The following is a 16,181-nucleotide window of genomic DNA, read 5'->3' as shown; positions in this document are numbered from 1 at the left end:
AGAGGGGAATTCCTCAAGGCACTATTATTGGACATTTATGTTTTCTTATATATATCAATGATATGTGTAAAGAAGTGGAATCAGAGATAAGGCTGTTGCAGATGATGTTATTCTGTACAGAATAATAAATAAGTTACAAGGTTGTGAGCGGCTGCAGGGTGATCTCAATAGTGTTGTGAGATGGACGGTGGGCAATGGTATGATGATAAACAGGGTTAAAAGTCAGGTTGTGAGTTTCACAAATAGGAAAAGTCCTCTCAGTTTTAATTACTGCGTTGATGGGGTGAAAGTTCCTTTTTTTTTTTTTTGCTACCTGCTTTACGTCGCACCGACACAGATAGGTCTTATGGCGACGATGGGATAGGAAAGGGCTAGGAATGGGAAGGAAGCAGCCATGGCCTTAATTAAGGTACAGCCCCAGCATTTGCCTGATGTGAAAATGGGAAACCACGGAAAACCATCTTCAGGGCTGCCGACAGTGGGGTTCGAACCCTCTATCTCCCCAATACTGGATACTGGCCACACTTAAGCAACTGCAGCTATCGAGCTCGGTGAAAGTTCCTTTTGGGGATCATTGTAAGTACCTAGGTGTTAATATAAGAAAAGACCTTCATTGGGGTAATCACATAAATATGATTGTGAATAAAGGGTACAGATCTCTGCACATGGTTATGAAGGTATTTAGGGGTTGTAGTAAGTATGTAAAGGAGAGGGCATATAAGTCTCTGATAAGACCCCAACTAGAGTATGGTTCCTGTGTATGGGACCCTCACCAGGATTACTTGATTCAAGAACTGGGAAAAATCCAAAGAAAAGCAGCTCGATTTGTTCTGGGTGATTTCTGACAAAAGAATAGCGTTACAAAAATGTTGCAAAATTTGGGCTGGGAAGACTTGGGAGAAAGGAGGCGAGCTGCTCGATTAAGTGGTATGTTCCGAGCTGTCAGTGGAGAAATGGCGTGGGAGGACATCAGTAGACGAATAAGTTTGAGTGGTGTCTTTAAAAGTAGAAAGATCACAAATGAAGATAAAGTTGGATTTCAAGAGGACAAATTGGGGCAAATATTCGTTTATAGGAAGGGGAGTTAGGGATTGGAATAACTTACCAAGGGAGATGTTCAATAAATTTCCAATTTCTTTGCGATCATTTAAGAAAAGGCTAGGAAAACAACAGACAGGGAATCTACCACCTTGGCCACTGCCCTAAATGCAGATTAGTATTGATTGATTGATTGATCCTTTGCTGGTAGAAACATGTTGTGAACACGCTCCATCGAACATGTGAGACATGGTTTCAACAATTTAAACGTGGTGATTTCAGTGTGAAAGTCTGTGCACTTGGTGGCGAAGTGACAAGGTACGGTAACACGAGCTCCGACCATTATCCCTTTTTCTTCGATTTCGTAACTAACTGAGCCCAAGTACTTTTATTTTGTACTTTTCCCATCATGCATTATAGACTATCATCAACACAGTATCTTTGAAGCGTGTTACAATGCGTTTTGAACTGAAGTCGATCGGGAACACTTTGTGCTTCAAGTAAAACTCAGTACTTTTTTGACATTTCCTAACATAAAAGCTATTAATTCTTAGAATGCCATGTATTATATGAATGGTTTCCTTACCACTGCACTCGTGTTACAAATGGGAGAATGTCGTAATGGTATCTTGGCCAGTTAGGTGATTCAAGCCGCCACCTTTCCTTGACTGCAATATATAGATTGTGTGTAGAGCATGGAACTAGACAATGAATAACCTCCAAAACACTGTATATTACGAATGTCAACAAGAAATTGCGTCCGCTGGTCATGTCTAGTGATGACCTTTGCTTGTAAAGAACCCGCCATGAACATTAAAACATGAATTCAAGTGAACTTGTTTATTTTTTTAATTGCCTTAATCATAATCGCAAACTAGCTGTGTTTAATAACACTTTTCCGTAATACAAGCGATAATTACTGTAAGTTACACAACTGAACTTCTTATACGGAATAACAGTAGCGGCGATTAGGGGGACGGTCCCCCTTCCCCCACACATACTTTGTGGAAAAATGAAAGGTTTATTCTATTTTAGCCACCTGAAACTAAGAACTATATAACAAAGCCATTTGTACAAACCCTGTTGTCTTTGCAGCTAATTCCTTCGTGTGATTTCTAGAATTATTAAGCAAACTACTTAGCGGAAATATGCACAAAATGTTATTCGTCGTGAACTGTACAGCGGCCCTGCGGTGTAGGGGTAGCGTGTCTGCCTCTTACCCGGAGGCCCAGGGTTCAATTCCCAGTCAGGTCAGGGATTTTTACCTGGATCTGTGGGCTGGTTCGACGTCCACTCAGCCTACATGATTATAATTCAGGAGGTATCTGACGGTGAGATGGCGGCCCTGGTCTAGCAAGCCAAGAATAATGGCCTAGAGGATTCGTCGTGCTGACCACATGATGCCTCGTTATCTGAAGGCGTTGGAACTGAGCAGCGGTCACTTGGTAGGCCATTGCCCTTCGGGGCCGTAGCGCCATGGGGTTTGGTTCATAGTAAGTAACGGAGACCCGCAGTGCAATGTGTATAGCTGGGACGGTGAAGGTATACGCAAACGGCAGCTTCTGATCTAAAAACTTGGCCCGCCCTAGTAATAATGAGGGTTGTCACTCAGTTTCTTTCCTGTGGACATAAGGGACACGTGTTGTTTAAAAGGCTAGTGAGTGCTGTCAAAAGCATGGTTGTCATATTTTGCGTCCATTATTTAAACATGTTAGCATTTAAAACCAGATCATGAAGCACAGCACAAACCAATATCGCAGAATATTTTGTTTCGTGCATAACTCTGCAGTGGTCGCAGATGTTAGAAGGAAAGAAAGAATGAAAGAAAGAGAAAAACAGAAGGAATTGGCAAATAAACTCGACAAAGAACTGTCAAATAGCCATAAAACTTCACCATGAGCTATTTTATATACAAACTAGCAAGATACCCGTGCTTCGCTACGGTATTATACTGAAATTTATAATTGAATGCTTATTGTTTTAGATATATAATCCGCCGAAATTCGCGGTCTGACTCGTTTTCTGCGAGAACCCACCAAAATTCCTGATCTGACTCGTTTTCTATTAGATAACGGCATGTTTCCTCCCATTTTTCAATCTTCTTTTCCAGCAATCGATTTCATTCTTCCCGGGCTAGTCTCAGGTATTCCTCCCGGTCAGTTGGGTCCGTAAATCTTTGCCATCTTTTCCTATAATCATTTTTAATATGGATAAAATCCTTCAGGAGATCCGGCGTGGTGTCATATTGGGTGCCTGGAAGGCACTGAACCCGCGGCCGGACTGCATTCTTAGTCATTACCCGTCCAGGAGCCGTTTCCAGCGCAGTCCGCACATTTGACGACGGTCCGGAACATTATTATTATTATTATTATTATTATTATTATTATTATTATTATTATTATTATTATTATTATTATCATCATCATCATTATTATTATTATTATTATTATTATTATCATCATCATCATCATCATCATCATTATTATTATTATTATTATTATTATTATTATTATTATTATTATTATGTGTTGCTGGAATGGATGATGACAGGAAAACCGGAGTATCCGGAGAAAAAACTGTCCCGCCTCCGTTTTGTCCAGCACGAATGTCACATGGAGTGAACGGGATTTGAACCACGGAACCCAGCTGTGAGAGGCCGGCGCGCTGCCGAGGATCCTTATAAGTACATTAAGAACAGTAAAATCAATTGGTCTCACCTCCTTCTACACCCCACCACCGTTAAGTTTATTTACCGGCACCCCCCCCCCCCCAAAAAAAAAAATTAAAAGAAGGCTTGTTTCTTATGTTTAAAGAAGATTTCAAACACCAATGTTCACGTCTATTACCTTCAGTTTTGAGATATAATTATCCCCATAAAAATAATTTACTTTTTTCACTTCATTTCACACTACTCCCCTCCCCCCTAAGTGAATTTTCCCGCAAAAAATACTTGTTTCTTTAATAGTAAAGGATCTTCTAAATACCAATTATCACAACTATAACTTCTTCAGTTTTTGATTTATGTGTCCTCATGAAAGGAATTCAACTCCTTTACACTCCCGCCCTCCAAGATGGTTTCCCCCCAAAACGCGTTTTTCTTTGTTTTTAAAGGAGATCCAAATACGAATTTTCACGTCTGTAACAACTTCAGTTTTTATTAGATGTATGTATTCTCATTCAATTAATTTAATTAATTTTTCAATTCTTTCACCCCCCCCCCTTCATTGGATTTTCCGAGAATACGTGTTTCTTTATTTTTAAAGCAGATTGCAAATATCAAATTTCACGTCTGTAACATCTTCATTTTTGAGATATCAGTAGCCTAATTAAAAGAATTCAACACCATTTTCAGTCACTTTTACCCCTCCCCCCCCTCCACCCAAGTGGTATTTCCGAAAGCTAAAAATACACGTTTCTTTATGTTTAATAGAGATAAAAAAATACCATTTTTCACTTCTGTAACATGTTAAGTGTTTTGAGATAAACTGTAAAAATTCTCATTTTAAAATTTCACCCCTTTTGAGTTCCCCTTAAGTGGAGTTTCCAAACACAAATCACCTATGTTTCTTTAGATTTACAGGAGATACAAACACCCACTTTTTACGTCTGTAATATTTTACGTTTCCAAGATATTCTGTAGATATAGTCTTTCAAAAATTCACCCAATTTGTCACTCTTGTTTAACCGCCATTAATTGGATTTTCCAAAACTAAAAAATACGTGTTTCTTTATTTTTAAAGGAGATCCCATATACAAATTTTCAGTTCTGTAACATCTTTCGTTTCTGAGATATATGTATCCTCATTCAAGGCACTGAACCCATTTTTCACCCTTTTACACCCCTCCTATTGGGATGTACAGGAAACAAAAATACGTTTTCCTTTATTTTTAGAGGAGATTCTCACTACCAATTTTTACATCTGTAAATTTTAAAGTTTTAAGATGTATACACACTCATTTTAAAAAATTTACCCTCCCCCTTTTTACCCCCCAATATTTGGATTTTCCAAAAACGAAAAAATACGTGTGTTTATTTATTTTTAAAGGAGATTCTATATACCAATTTTCACATATATAACCTTTAAAAATTTTGAGATAGATACACTCATTTTAAAATATTACTCTCACACCCCCCCCCCCTAATTGGATTTTCCAGAAACAAAAAAATACGTGTTTCTTTATTTTTAACGGAGATCCCAAACCTCAATTTTCAGGTCTGTAATATCTTCAGTTTCTGATATATAAGTAACCTCATTAAAGGCATTCAACCACTTTTTAGCCCCTTTTCACTCCCCCTATTGCGATTTTCCGAAAACAAAAAAATACATGTTCCTTTATTTTTAATGAAGGTTCTAAATACCAATTTTTACATCTGCAAACTTTAAAAGTTTGGAGATATAGATTCCTTCATTTTAAAAATTCACCCCCTTTTCACCCTCCCATTAATTGGATTTTCCAAAAACAAAAAATTACATGTTTCTTTATTTTTAAAAGAGATCAAAAGTACCAATTTTCAGGTCTGTAATATCTTCAGTTTCTGAGATATAGGTACCGGTATCCTGATTAAAGGCATTCAACCCATTTTTCCCCATTTTCACCCTTTTTCACCCCTCCTATTGGGATTTTCTGAAAACAAAAAAATACGTGTTTCCTTATTTTTAAAGAAGATTCTAAATACCAATTTTTACATCTGTAAACTTTTAAAGTTTTGAGATATAGAGCAACTCATTTTAAAATTTCACCCCCGTTTTCACCCCCTTAGCGAAGGCATATCGAAAAATCCTCTCTTAGCGAGCACCTACGTCTTAATATGAATATATCCCCAAAATTTCATCTCTTTATGTCCAGTAGTTTTGGCTCGGCGATGATGAATCAGTCAGTCAGTCAGTCAGTCAGTCAGGACAAGTTATTTTATATATATAGATTGGTCTCCCTAAATACTATGCTTGAATTCATATCAATGTAAACTATTAATATAGTACTTTTATGCAGCTAATATCAGCGACTCGCTTTCAGGAAAGGAAAAGAACAAGTAAAATAACAAACTAAGGACTGGGATAATAATAATAATAATAATAATAATAATAATAATAATAATAATAATAATAATAATAATAATAATAATAATAATAATAATAATAATAATAACCCTTATTTATGTTGTTCTTCCTAAGGTACTCGCATGCGTTACATACCAGCCGTTGATTTTGCTTACTTAAAGTTGTAGTCTTCTTTCTTTTCTTTGCAGAACTACTACTTGGTTGAGTATCACTCGTGGGCACCGAACCAGTGCTACTCGGTCGTGTATAACTGCTACTGGCGCTCAGTTGAGGATCCTTTTTGTGCACTGGCAGATTTGATTCAGGATCTTCTGGCGCGTTAATTTCCAGGTTTGATTTCCATGGCCTTCGCATTATTGCATGAAGCTAGTAAAAAGCAATGCATTTCACAAATTAATGTAGCAAATATTACAAGACTTTCAAACAGCGAACAAAGCACGTGCAAATTGTCTGAGCTGAAAAAAAAAATCTGACGTCTATTTAATATGACGTGCATTGCTACAGAGCTATAATGATTTCTGTTGGGGAGTGAGAACTTCCGTTTTGGCCGAGAGATCAAACGTTTGCCGAACTGTTTGAATGCCGGTGGGTATGCGTTGCCCGTTTCAGCTATAGCATGTTCTGCGACGAAGGGCAGCAGAGGTATTATTTTGCCAAGGTGACCCCCGTTTGTCGTGCGCATTCGTCAGTCTGGCAGTCTTATTCAGTCAATGCGTTTGTTCAGTTCTCTCTAGCGTCTGTTACTGTGTAGTCAATTACTAAATATTTTAATTGTATATTCTCGCCATACCTCTATTTAATTGTAAAACATGCATAATTATTGTTCCTTTGGTAAAAGTTTTATTTTATAGAACCAGTCTTAGTACTAAAGTACTTGAGTTGGTAGATTCTCAACCTTTTCTGCTTTATCGAAATTCACTCAGAGATCATAAAAAACTTAACCATTTTATACCTAATTATTTCAATTTTGATGTCTAACCCCCTCTCCCCCAATGCTATATCCCTCACCTGGGTACTATTTGTTGTATACATTTTTGTGCCCCTCCAGTTCTAATCCCCAATCACCGCTACTGCGGAATAACATGCGCCGAACAAGTGAAACTTTGGATCTGGGATTTTACCTTGATTGGTTAATTCCTCTGGCTCGGGGACTGGGTATTTGTTCGTCTTAAGTATGAGATTTTATCCTAGGTATGCCTCATCCTCACAAATACTCAAGTCGCCCATGGATGTCAACTCCAAATACCTGTAGCATGCCTCTCCGCCATTAATTTTGTTCCACTAAGTTTGCAGAAGAAAGAGAAGTAGTCGGTAAAAAGGAATGAAAATTACTGACTTAGAGTTGTACAATCCAAATTCAGTTATTCGTAAACGGTAGTCTGTTTAACCCTAACAGGAAAATGAAAATCCACAGTCTGTTTCCAGTCATTCGACCGGGTCAGGAGTGCAATGAATGAAGCCCCTATCTAGAGGCGCGGATAGGAATTGTGCCGGCTGCCGAAGCCTGTCGCACTCCTCTGAGGCAACGATTAATGAATTACAGATGAAATGAAGTGAAATTGGAGAGTGTTGCTGGAATGACAGATGACAGAAAAAACCGGAGTACCCAGAGAAAAACCTGTCCCACCCCCGCTTTGTCCTGCACAAATCTCACATGGAGTGACCAGGATTTGAACCACGGAGCCGCCTGAGCCATGGAGGCTCCAAATCTAATAGGACCAGTTGATTATATACGAGGGCTGTTACTAAAGTAGTGGCGATATTGATAGAACGCAATATTTAATGAACTAACAAGTACAGTACATTTCTTCAATGTAGTCACCGGCAAAGTCTATTACCTTTTGCCAAATGTCGGGAAGCCGTTGGGGACCGTTGGCAAGACGTTCTCTGTTGATGACAGCGACGGAGTACAGATGCCACGTCAGGATATCGGCGGCCTCGGAGGGGTTCCTTCAACTTCGGAAACTGTAGAAGTCACAAGGATACATGTCTGGCGAGTACGGAGGATGTTTCAAGACCTCCCGATGCCATTGTTGCAATCTGATCTTGAGGAATGGACGGCGAACCTGTGCGGTGTAAATCCATCGTGCAACCGTCCTATAAGGTACTGCATTCTCACCACAGGCTTCATGTAACCCTCGATAACATTCTCATTCATTTCTGCCACGGGACACCTCGGTTTTAGTCCACAAACGTTGATCACATTTTGAAAACATGCTTCAACGCCACCCAGCAACAGCACTCCCAACTGGAGCCGGTCAAATGCACATTACACATCGACAACAGCGCCACCTCATCGGTCTCATGCCCGATGTCCTGCGAGTGTCTGGACCACATTGCCACTACTTTATACAGCGCTCGTATCATCAGTATCCGTCCTGGTGAAAAAGACTGACTAATGGTGCATCACCAATGCCTAGATAAATAAGATCAGCTGGCCACATTTTGTCGATTGAATAAATATGAAACGTGTTTTAAAATCTTATTGTTGTTGACCTATCCAAGGCTTTTGATAGGGCAGGACAGTGGAGACTATCGACAAAAATGAGAGCAATTTGAGAGTGACTGAATGGGTGGCTACATTTCAAGAAAATAGAACTCAGTGAAGTAAGAGTAGGCTATAAGTAGGTGTTATCTGATTACAAGATATTAGAATCATTCCGTATTGACGGTTTTCACTTTACAATGGCGAAAAATGAAAGTATCCTCCTATTCAATACATCATATATTCCGTCATTAGACGGAGTAAACAAGTTCAGACATGTTTCGGCTCGTTTGAGCCATCTTCAGTGAAAAAATTAGGGGGGTTGGAATAATTATTTACATAATATGAGTTGAAAAAATGCTAAAAAACATAATGAAAGCGTAAATGAAAAAACAAACAAAAGAGAGCTTAGACGGAAACAAAATAGCACAAATATACAATATTTACATCAATATGCAGAGCAAAACAACTTATTGCGATAAAATTCAGTGAAACAGGTGTTAATTTGAAATAATAATTGATACTAAAAACTGCGTTAACCTAAGAAACAAGGGAATGAGAAAACAAATGATGCAGATGGAAATGAATAATAGTAGCACATGGTGGGGTTGTGGACCTCATAGTTTACAAATTATTAGTTTATAAAAACGACAAAACAGTTTGAAATCGCTGTCAAAATCTTAGTGGAAACCCATCACATCAAAATGGTCAGGAGGAGAGCGGGAGCAAACATTTTGAGAGAAACCAAGCCTGAATTAACCTGCAGGCGAAAAGCCTGTGATAAGGAGAAAAAACACCTTAAATTTAAGGCTTCAGAAATAGCAGCATTCTTAATATCTTCTCAATCTAGCGGTCTCGTTCGCGTTACTTTGAGAAAGCCAGGCCACTAGAGAGGACAACCACCTACTGCACACCATTAGAACTTCATTGACGGTTTCCACTAGATTACTGCAATTTACTATGCATCTGTCTTCTACCTAACACAGCTTCTCATATTTTTATATGCGGCCCTTCCGACCCCTCTATAATAAGGCAAAACACCAGCCAACATTATGAAACAATAATGAAGAAAGGGACCGCTAGATTGAGAAGATATTAAGAATGCTGCTATTTCTGAAGCCTTAAATTTAAGGTGTTTTTTCTCCTTATCACAGGCTTTTCGCCTGCAGGTTAATTCAGGCTTGGTTTCTCTCAAAATGTTTGCTCCCGCTCTCCTCCTGACCATTTTGATGTGATGGGTTTTCACTAGGATTTTGACAGCGATTTCAAACTGTTTTGTCGTTTTTATAAACTAATAATTTGTAAACTATGAGGTCCACAACCCCACCATGTGCTACTATTATTCATTTCCATCTGCACATTTGTTTTCTCATTCCCTTGTTTCTTAGGTTAACGCAGTTTTTAGTATCAATTATTATTTCAAATTAACACCTGTTTCACTGAATTTTATTGCAATAAGTTGTTTTGCTCTGCATATTGATGTAAATATTGTATATTTGTGCTATTTTGTTTCCGTCTAGGCTCTCTTTTGTTTGTTTTTTCATTTACGCTTTCATTATTTTTTTAGCATTTTTTCAACTCATATTATGTAAATAATTATTCCAACCCCCCCTAATTTTTTCACTGAAGATGGCTCAAACGAGCCGAAACATGTCTGAACTTGTTTACTCCGTCTAATGACGGAATATATGATGTATTGAATAGGAGGATACTTTCATTTTTCGCCATTGTAAAGGTGTTATCTGATACGGTAATAATTAAAAGGGGAGTTCCTCAAGGCACTATTATTGGACCTATGTTTTCTTACATATATGATACGAATTAGGAACTGGAATCAAAGATAAGACTTTCTGCTGTGATGTTATACTGTATAGAGGACAGGACTGTGAGCGACAGCAAAGAGACCTCGACCATGTTGTGAGATACACAGCAGACAGTTATGTGATGGAAAACCGGGTGAAAAGTCAGGTTGTGAGTTTTACCAAGAGGAAGAGTTCTGTCAATTTTAATTACTGCGTTGATAGTGTTGAAAGTACCTCATGGGGATCACTACAAGTATCTAGGTAATATTACGAGAATAAAGCATAAGGAAAGAACTTCATCGGGCTAATAACTTAAACGGGATTGTAAATCAAAGTTACAGATCTCTTCATATGGTTATGAGGATGTTTAAGGATTGTAAACATTGCATCCGGTGGTGTTTGAAGGTGCTCAAATACGTCAGCCTCGTATTGGTAGATTTATTGGCACCGTAAAATGGGGTGAATGGGAACAGTTTTATAGTATTTTCTGTCGCTGTTTTCTTCATTTAGATAATTTAATACATTTGTGCATGTGGCAGTGTTGACAAGGTCAGATAGCTAGTTATGGTACATGAAATAAACAGTTTGGTACAAAGAGTTATGTGATATTGACTGAAAAATTAGTGTTCCCATTCACCCCAAATATAGGAACAGATAGTTAAGTGTCCCGTCTAAACCTATTTACCCCATACTGGGAACACTGAAAACCTTTAAAAAATGTTATTTAAGGTCTGAAAAATGTATAAACATTAAAAAATAATACAATAAGGTAATTGTCATCCTAAAAACATGTTACAAAATGTTACCATTTATGGATATTTACATAGAATTTCATGAGCCCTTTCTCAAAAGCTTATTGTGGTTTACCACAACAACAACAACACTTGACTTATCAGTCTCACAGACATCTTCATGTTCAGGCCACAAAATTTTGTCCGTTATCAACTTTAGTTGGCACATACTTCAGAAACTTTACTGTGAAGCATTCATTGTCAACACTGATGACTGTTTTAATTAAATAGGATTGCTTTGAAGAAATTGGGTGATTTGATTATGATGTGGATGGAGAAGAAAAATCCACCATAATCCAGTCACCTTCTTCAATTCGTGCTTTCTTCACATACACACCTCTCATTATTTCTTCATCCGGATATGGTTCACAGTTGCAGTCCTGCCTTAGGTGCGATTTAAAGTTCTGATTCTGGCATTCATTGGTTGGGATGGGCAACTTTCTTTTACTGGCATGTTTATCAGCAGGAACTTCTTTTTCCTTTGTGATCTCCTTCTGCTGCTGCTAATCATCTGACAGATGTCCTTCTTGGCTATCATTTTCCAAGTCGACAGCTTACACGCTATGAACAGGAGGAATGTTTTGCTTTCTCTTTCTAATTCTTACTGTCCCAGGACTGAACCTCACAGCATTGAGTACAGAAAAAACGCAGTCGTCAGTGATACCAATGCTTCCTTCAACATCGTCCACTGTTTCTTCTGCTGATGAATGGGACAAGTTTTCATTTCACGCCTGCAGTCCTTTAGTCCACACAATGAAGGCGGCGCTGATGGCTTATCAGACTAATTCTCGCATAAAACATGCGGCTACACATGTTGCATCCGATGAAAGAATATGGTTTCTGTTCTGTTCTGACACATTCGCTGAGAAAAAACATTTCGGTGACGGTTAAGGAAACTGAGAGCAAAGTCATAACCTGGCATATTGTTTCTGAACCTCTTCACAGTGACCCCCCTTCTATCAAGGTAAGCCTTAACAATACATCGGAAGTCGTATGCATCAAATAGATAACCAGAGGAAGAACACGTCACCAGCTGATAAACCAAATGCTTTTCAGTATCAACACCAATACCACCTTTTGGCTTCATTTCTATTCTTTCTTCACCTTTATTACATTTCATATGTCTGTATAACACTGTTGTGGGAATGTCATATTTCTCTAAACATTTTCTGTATGATAATCCTCTTTTAATATCCTCTAATACAGCAGAAATTGTTTCTGGCTGGTTTTTCCTGTGGATTTTGCCCCTCTGATCTTGCATGTATTGCCTTGGCATTTTTCTTGTTCAACTGGAATACAGATAAAATAAGGGATAGAATTACCAAACAGCATTTTTATGAAGACTGTATTCACATTTAACCTTCATTTTACATATCATCTATGTGTTCCCATTCACCCCATTTTTCAATGATTTTGTTAACTAATTCTGCATAGGCTAGTGTTTACGTAGAAAAGTGTGGTTATACCTCATGGTAAAATTATATTTAACTGTATCACAAAATGGCATAGTTACTTATTCTAGACATTAAAAGCACTTACCTCCATGTGGTTTTCTAATCCGGAAGAAGATTTTATCGTCTTTAATAGCTATAAAAAATACAAGGGCTCTTATTGTGCACTAATTGTTGCTACAAGTTATTGTTATCCTTTCAGAGCACATTGAAATGGCGGGAAATAAGGATAGGAAAAATATGGGTGAACAAAGTTCCACTGAACTGCTTTACATACAATCCAAACCTTCCATAAAATAAATTCCCTACTATGTGTTCACTTTCACCCCCACGTTCCTATTCACCCCATTTTACGGCACGCAAAAGAACTCCTCCTCGACATAATTCCGGCACCTCGGCGTCTCAGAAAATCTTCAAAAGTAGTTATTGGGATGTAAAAACAATAAAATTACTATAAATGTCATTCGATAACATTACCCATTTGCATAGAACTATTAATGAAATAAAAATGAATTAAATATAGCGAAATGCAATTGTACATATGTTTTAAATAGATATAAGTTAGGCTAAAGCATAAAATCAAAGCAAATTATATTAATGAATAATTCTTCTTCTTCTTTTCTTCATGGGGCCTCTAAATATTAGTTCCTAATTAGGGTCGACCTCTAAGATCTTTTGCTGCCATGTTTTGCCTTCATTCCCATCTACAGTAGATTTACCTGCTCCCTTCACAAAGCTGCAGGTTGTTCTTATTGGGTCTTCTTCAATGTTTTCTTTCTCCTCACCTGGTAGTACTAGAGTGGAGAGTCTGATTCTACCCAGCGCCTCACATTCGAAAAGTATGTGGTCAGCTGATTCCTCTGCTTCATTGCATTTCCTACGTATATTGTCTCTTATTACTCCAATTCTATGTAGCTGTTTTTTAAGATGGCAGTGTCCTGTCAACAGTCCTACTACCCATCTTATATTTTCTCTGTTGAGTTTCGACAGTTCTTTAGTACCTATGCTTCTTGTTTGGTCCTTTTATCAGTTCCTTTGCAAGCCTGCATCCTGGAGTATTTTTCCAATTTTTCATTTGATTAATCAATGATAATAATAATATTAAAAGAAAGGACCGATATACAAAATTAACTTGTCACGTTTATGAATCAGTGGCACTGTTCAAGAAAATCATAGAACATAGCTGATCAATTTGTTCTGTCATTTGTGTTCTCTTGTCATTTGTAATTAAACTATATTTACTGAAATATCTACAATCTCAGTACATTGCAGAGCTGCTTAGGCACAAACTCTGAATATTTGAGCTTAACAACCAACAGCACGAACCCCGCTAGGTTACTTAAGTTTATAGAAAAATAAAAACATAAATAAAGTCTTACTTGAAAGAAAATAGTTTCACATTTATACTTTATGATAAACTTCGCATTTTGTCATGTTATCAAAACCCATTAACACATATTTTACAGGTCATGAAAAATGAAAATACGAAAGTACAAACGTTATATTCGTAGCCCCAAGAACCAAACTTCTAATATTATCAATGTTTGTCTGTGTCTCCAAATTCTCCATACCAAACATAATTCCTGGGTTTGACTACACGAGGCCAGTCACAAGCGTAGAGTTCGGAATCAGTAGTGGGGGAACACCAGTTGTCAGTCAATTCAGACATGTTTGATTTCACTGGCCTGGCCAGCTGCTGACATACTGCCTTGTCCAGTGGCTGACTGGGACCTACTTGCACGCCCGCCTTGGCAGATGAAGTACAACAGTTACAGGTACTGTAAAATATTTTCCCTCTGGATATACCTCTACCCCCTCCCTTCCCCAAAGGTCCATGTGAAACCTTGTATAAATTGATAAACATTACTGATTGTGACAATCACAACACCAATACTGCCATTTCCCGCCTTTTGACAATAACAAACACAAACATCTGTCTTATTGCTGTGAATTCTCGTGCCGCTTATTTTTGAACATCACGGCTTGTCTACAACAATTAGTCTCACTTCCAAGTATACGTTATGTATCAGAAGTTACAAGCTCTTCTTGTTCTAACCAGGAGGCCCGGTTGTGGTTGGAGGAGAAGAATTATTGAGCACGATGATTCCTTTCTCGTAATGCAAGTTCTTTGTGATCAATACACAACAGCTGTGGAGGCCAGAAATCGTTTACAGGAAGTACGGGCCACGAACATCAGCGAAAGCACAGTAAAGAGGAGGTTGTATGAAGAAGATTTAAAGTTCAAGAGGCCCGCTACAGGATCTCTGCTTTCACCGTGCCCCCCCACCACCGAGTGCAATTCGCCAACGCCCATCGAAACTGGACTGTGAAGCTCAGTGCTGTTCACAGATCAATCCAGATTCTGTTTGAGGGCACCGCGTGGAGTGGAGAAGATCCGGGGAACGTTATTCACCCTGTACTTTCTCTCCAAGGACACCGTTCATGGAGGCTCTCCGATGGTCTGGGCTGAGATTACCACTGATCCATGCACGGAGTTTGTGTCCATTGAGAATGGAATTTTGACAGCCCATCGAAACATCGAGGAGATTTTAGTGGATCACGTGGTGCCTTTTGCACTTGTCATCGGCGAGAACTTCATCCTGATACAAGACAATGCTCGCCCACATGTTGCCGTTTGTGCACGTGAGTACCTGGATGAAGTTGGAATTGAACGTATGGTGTGGTTTGCTCGTAATCCCGACTTAAACCCGATAGAGCATGTCTGGGATATGCTTGGGAGACGTGCTAGTAATCGATCGACTGACACACTGGCTCAACTTCGGGCTGCGCTCAAGGAAGAATGGGAGCTTATACAACAAGAAAACATTCAAGATTTCATCCTGAGCATACCTTATTGAATCGAAGCTGTAACTGCTGCCAGAGGTGGTAATACCAGTTACTGAGGCAATGAAAATGTGTTGAAAACATATGGACAAATGGACTGCATACGAAACTGTAAAGTGCTCCAGGCTTCGACATTTCCAAATTCGTGTAGATGCATTATTGTGATCGTCACGATCAACAATCTTTATCAATTACTGCGCTGAAACTTCTGAAATGGGCTAATTAACTTCTGATGTTTGTTTGTTTGTTTGTCCAGCCCTTGTCCCGTTTCGCTACGGTGTCGGCTATGAGGTGAGACGAATCTGTCGTGGCGGGTTTTTATGACCCTGTGCCCTTCCTGACGTCAACTTCATCAGAGGAGTTAATGAGATGAAATGAATGACGTGATATATGATAGTAGAAAGGGAGAGAAAGGGCGCCGGCACATAGCCTAGTCCTGACGAATGGCATCAAGGTTCTGCTCAAAGCTTAACATTCCCATCCGACAGACGAAACACCATCAACAGTGTCATGTGCCCTCACTCCATACGAGTACTGCGGAGAGATTTGGAATTTAATCTAGTCTTCTGGCACGCAAGAAATTGTATATCACCACCTCACCTATCCTGCCGACCAACATTCTGATGGTATTTTTTTTTTTCGATCAAGGGACTCAAACAGCTAACTACAGTGTCAGACCGTTTAGACTTCGGCGCCTTAAACGATCACGG

The sequence above is a fragment of the Anabrus simplex genome, chromosome 8 (genome assembly GCF_040414725.1).
Source record: "Anabrus simplex isolate iqAnaSimp1 chromosome 8, ASM4041472v1, whole genome shotgun sequence".
Lineage (NCBI taxonomy): Eukaryota > Metazoa > Arthropoda > Insecta > Orthoptera > Tettigoniidae > Anabrus > Anabrus simplex.
This window is presented reverse-complemented; position numbering follows the sequence as displayed.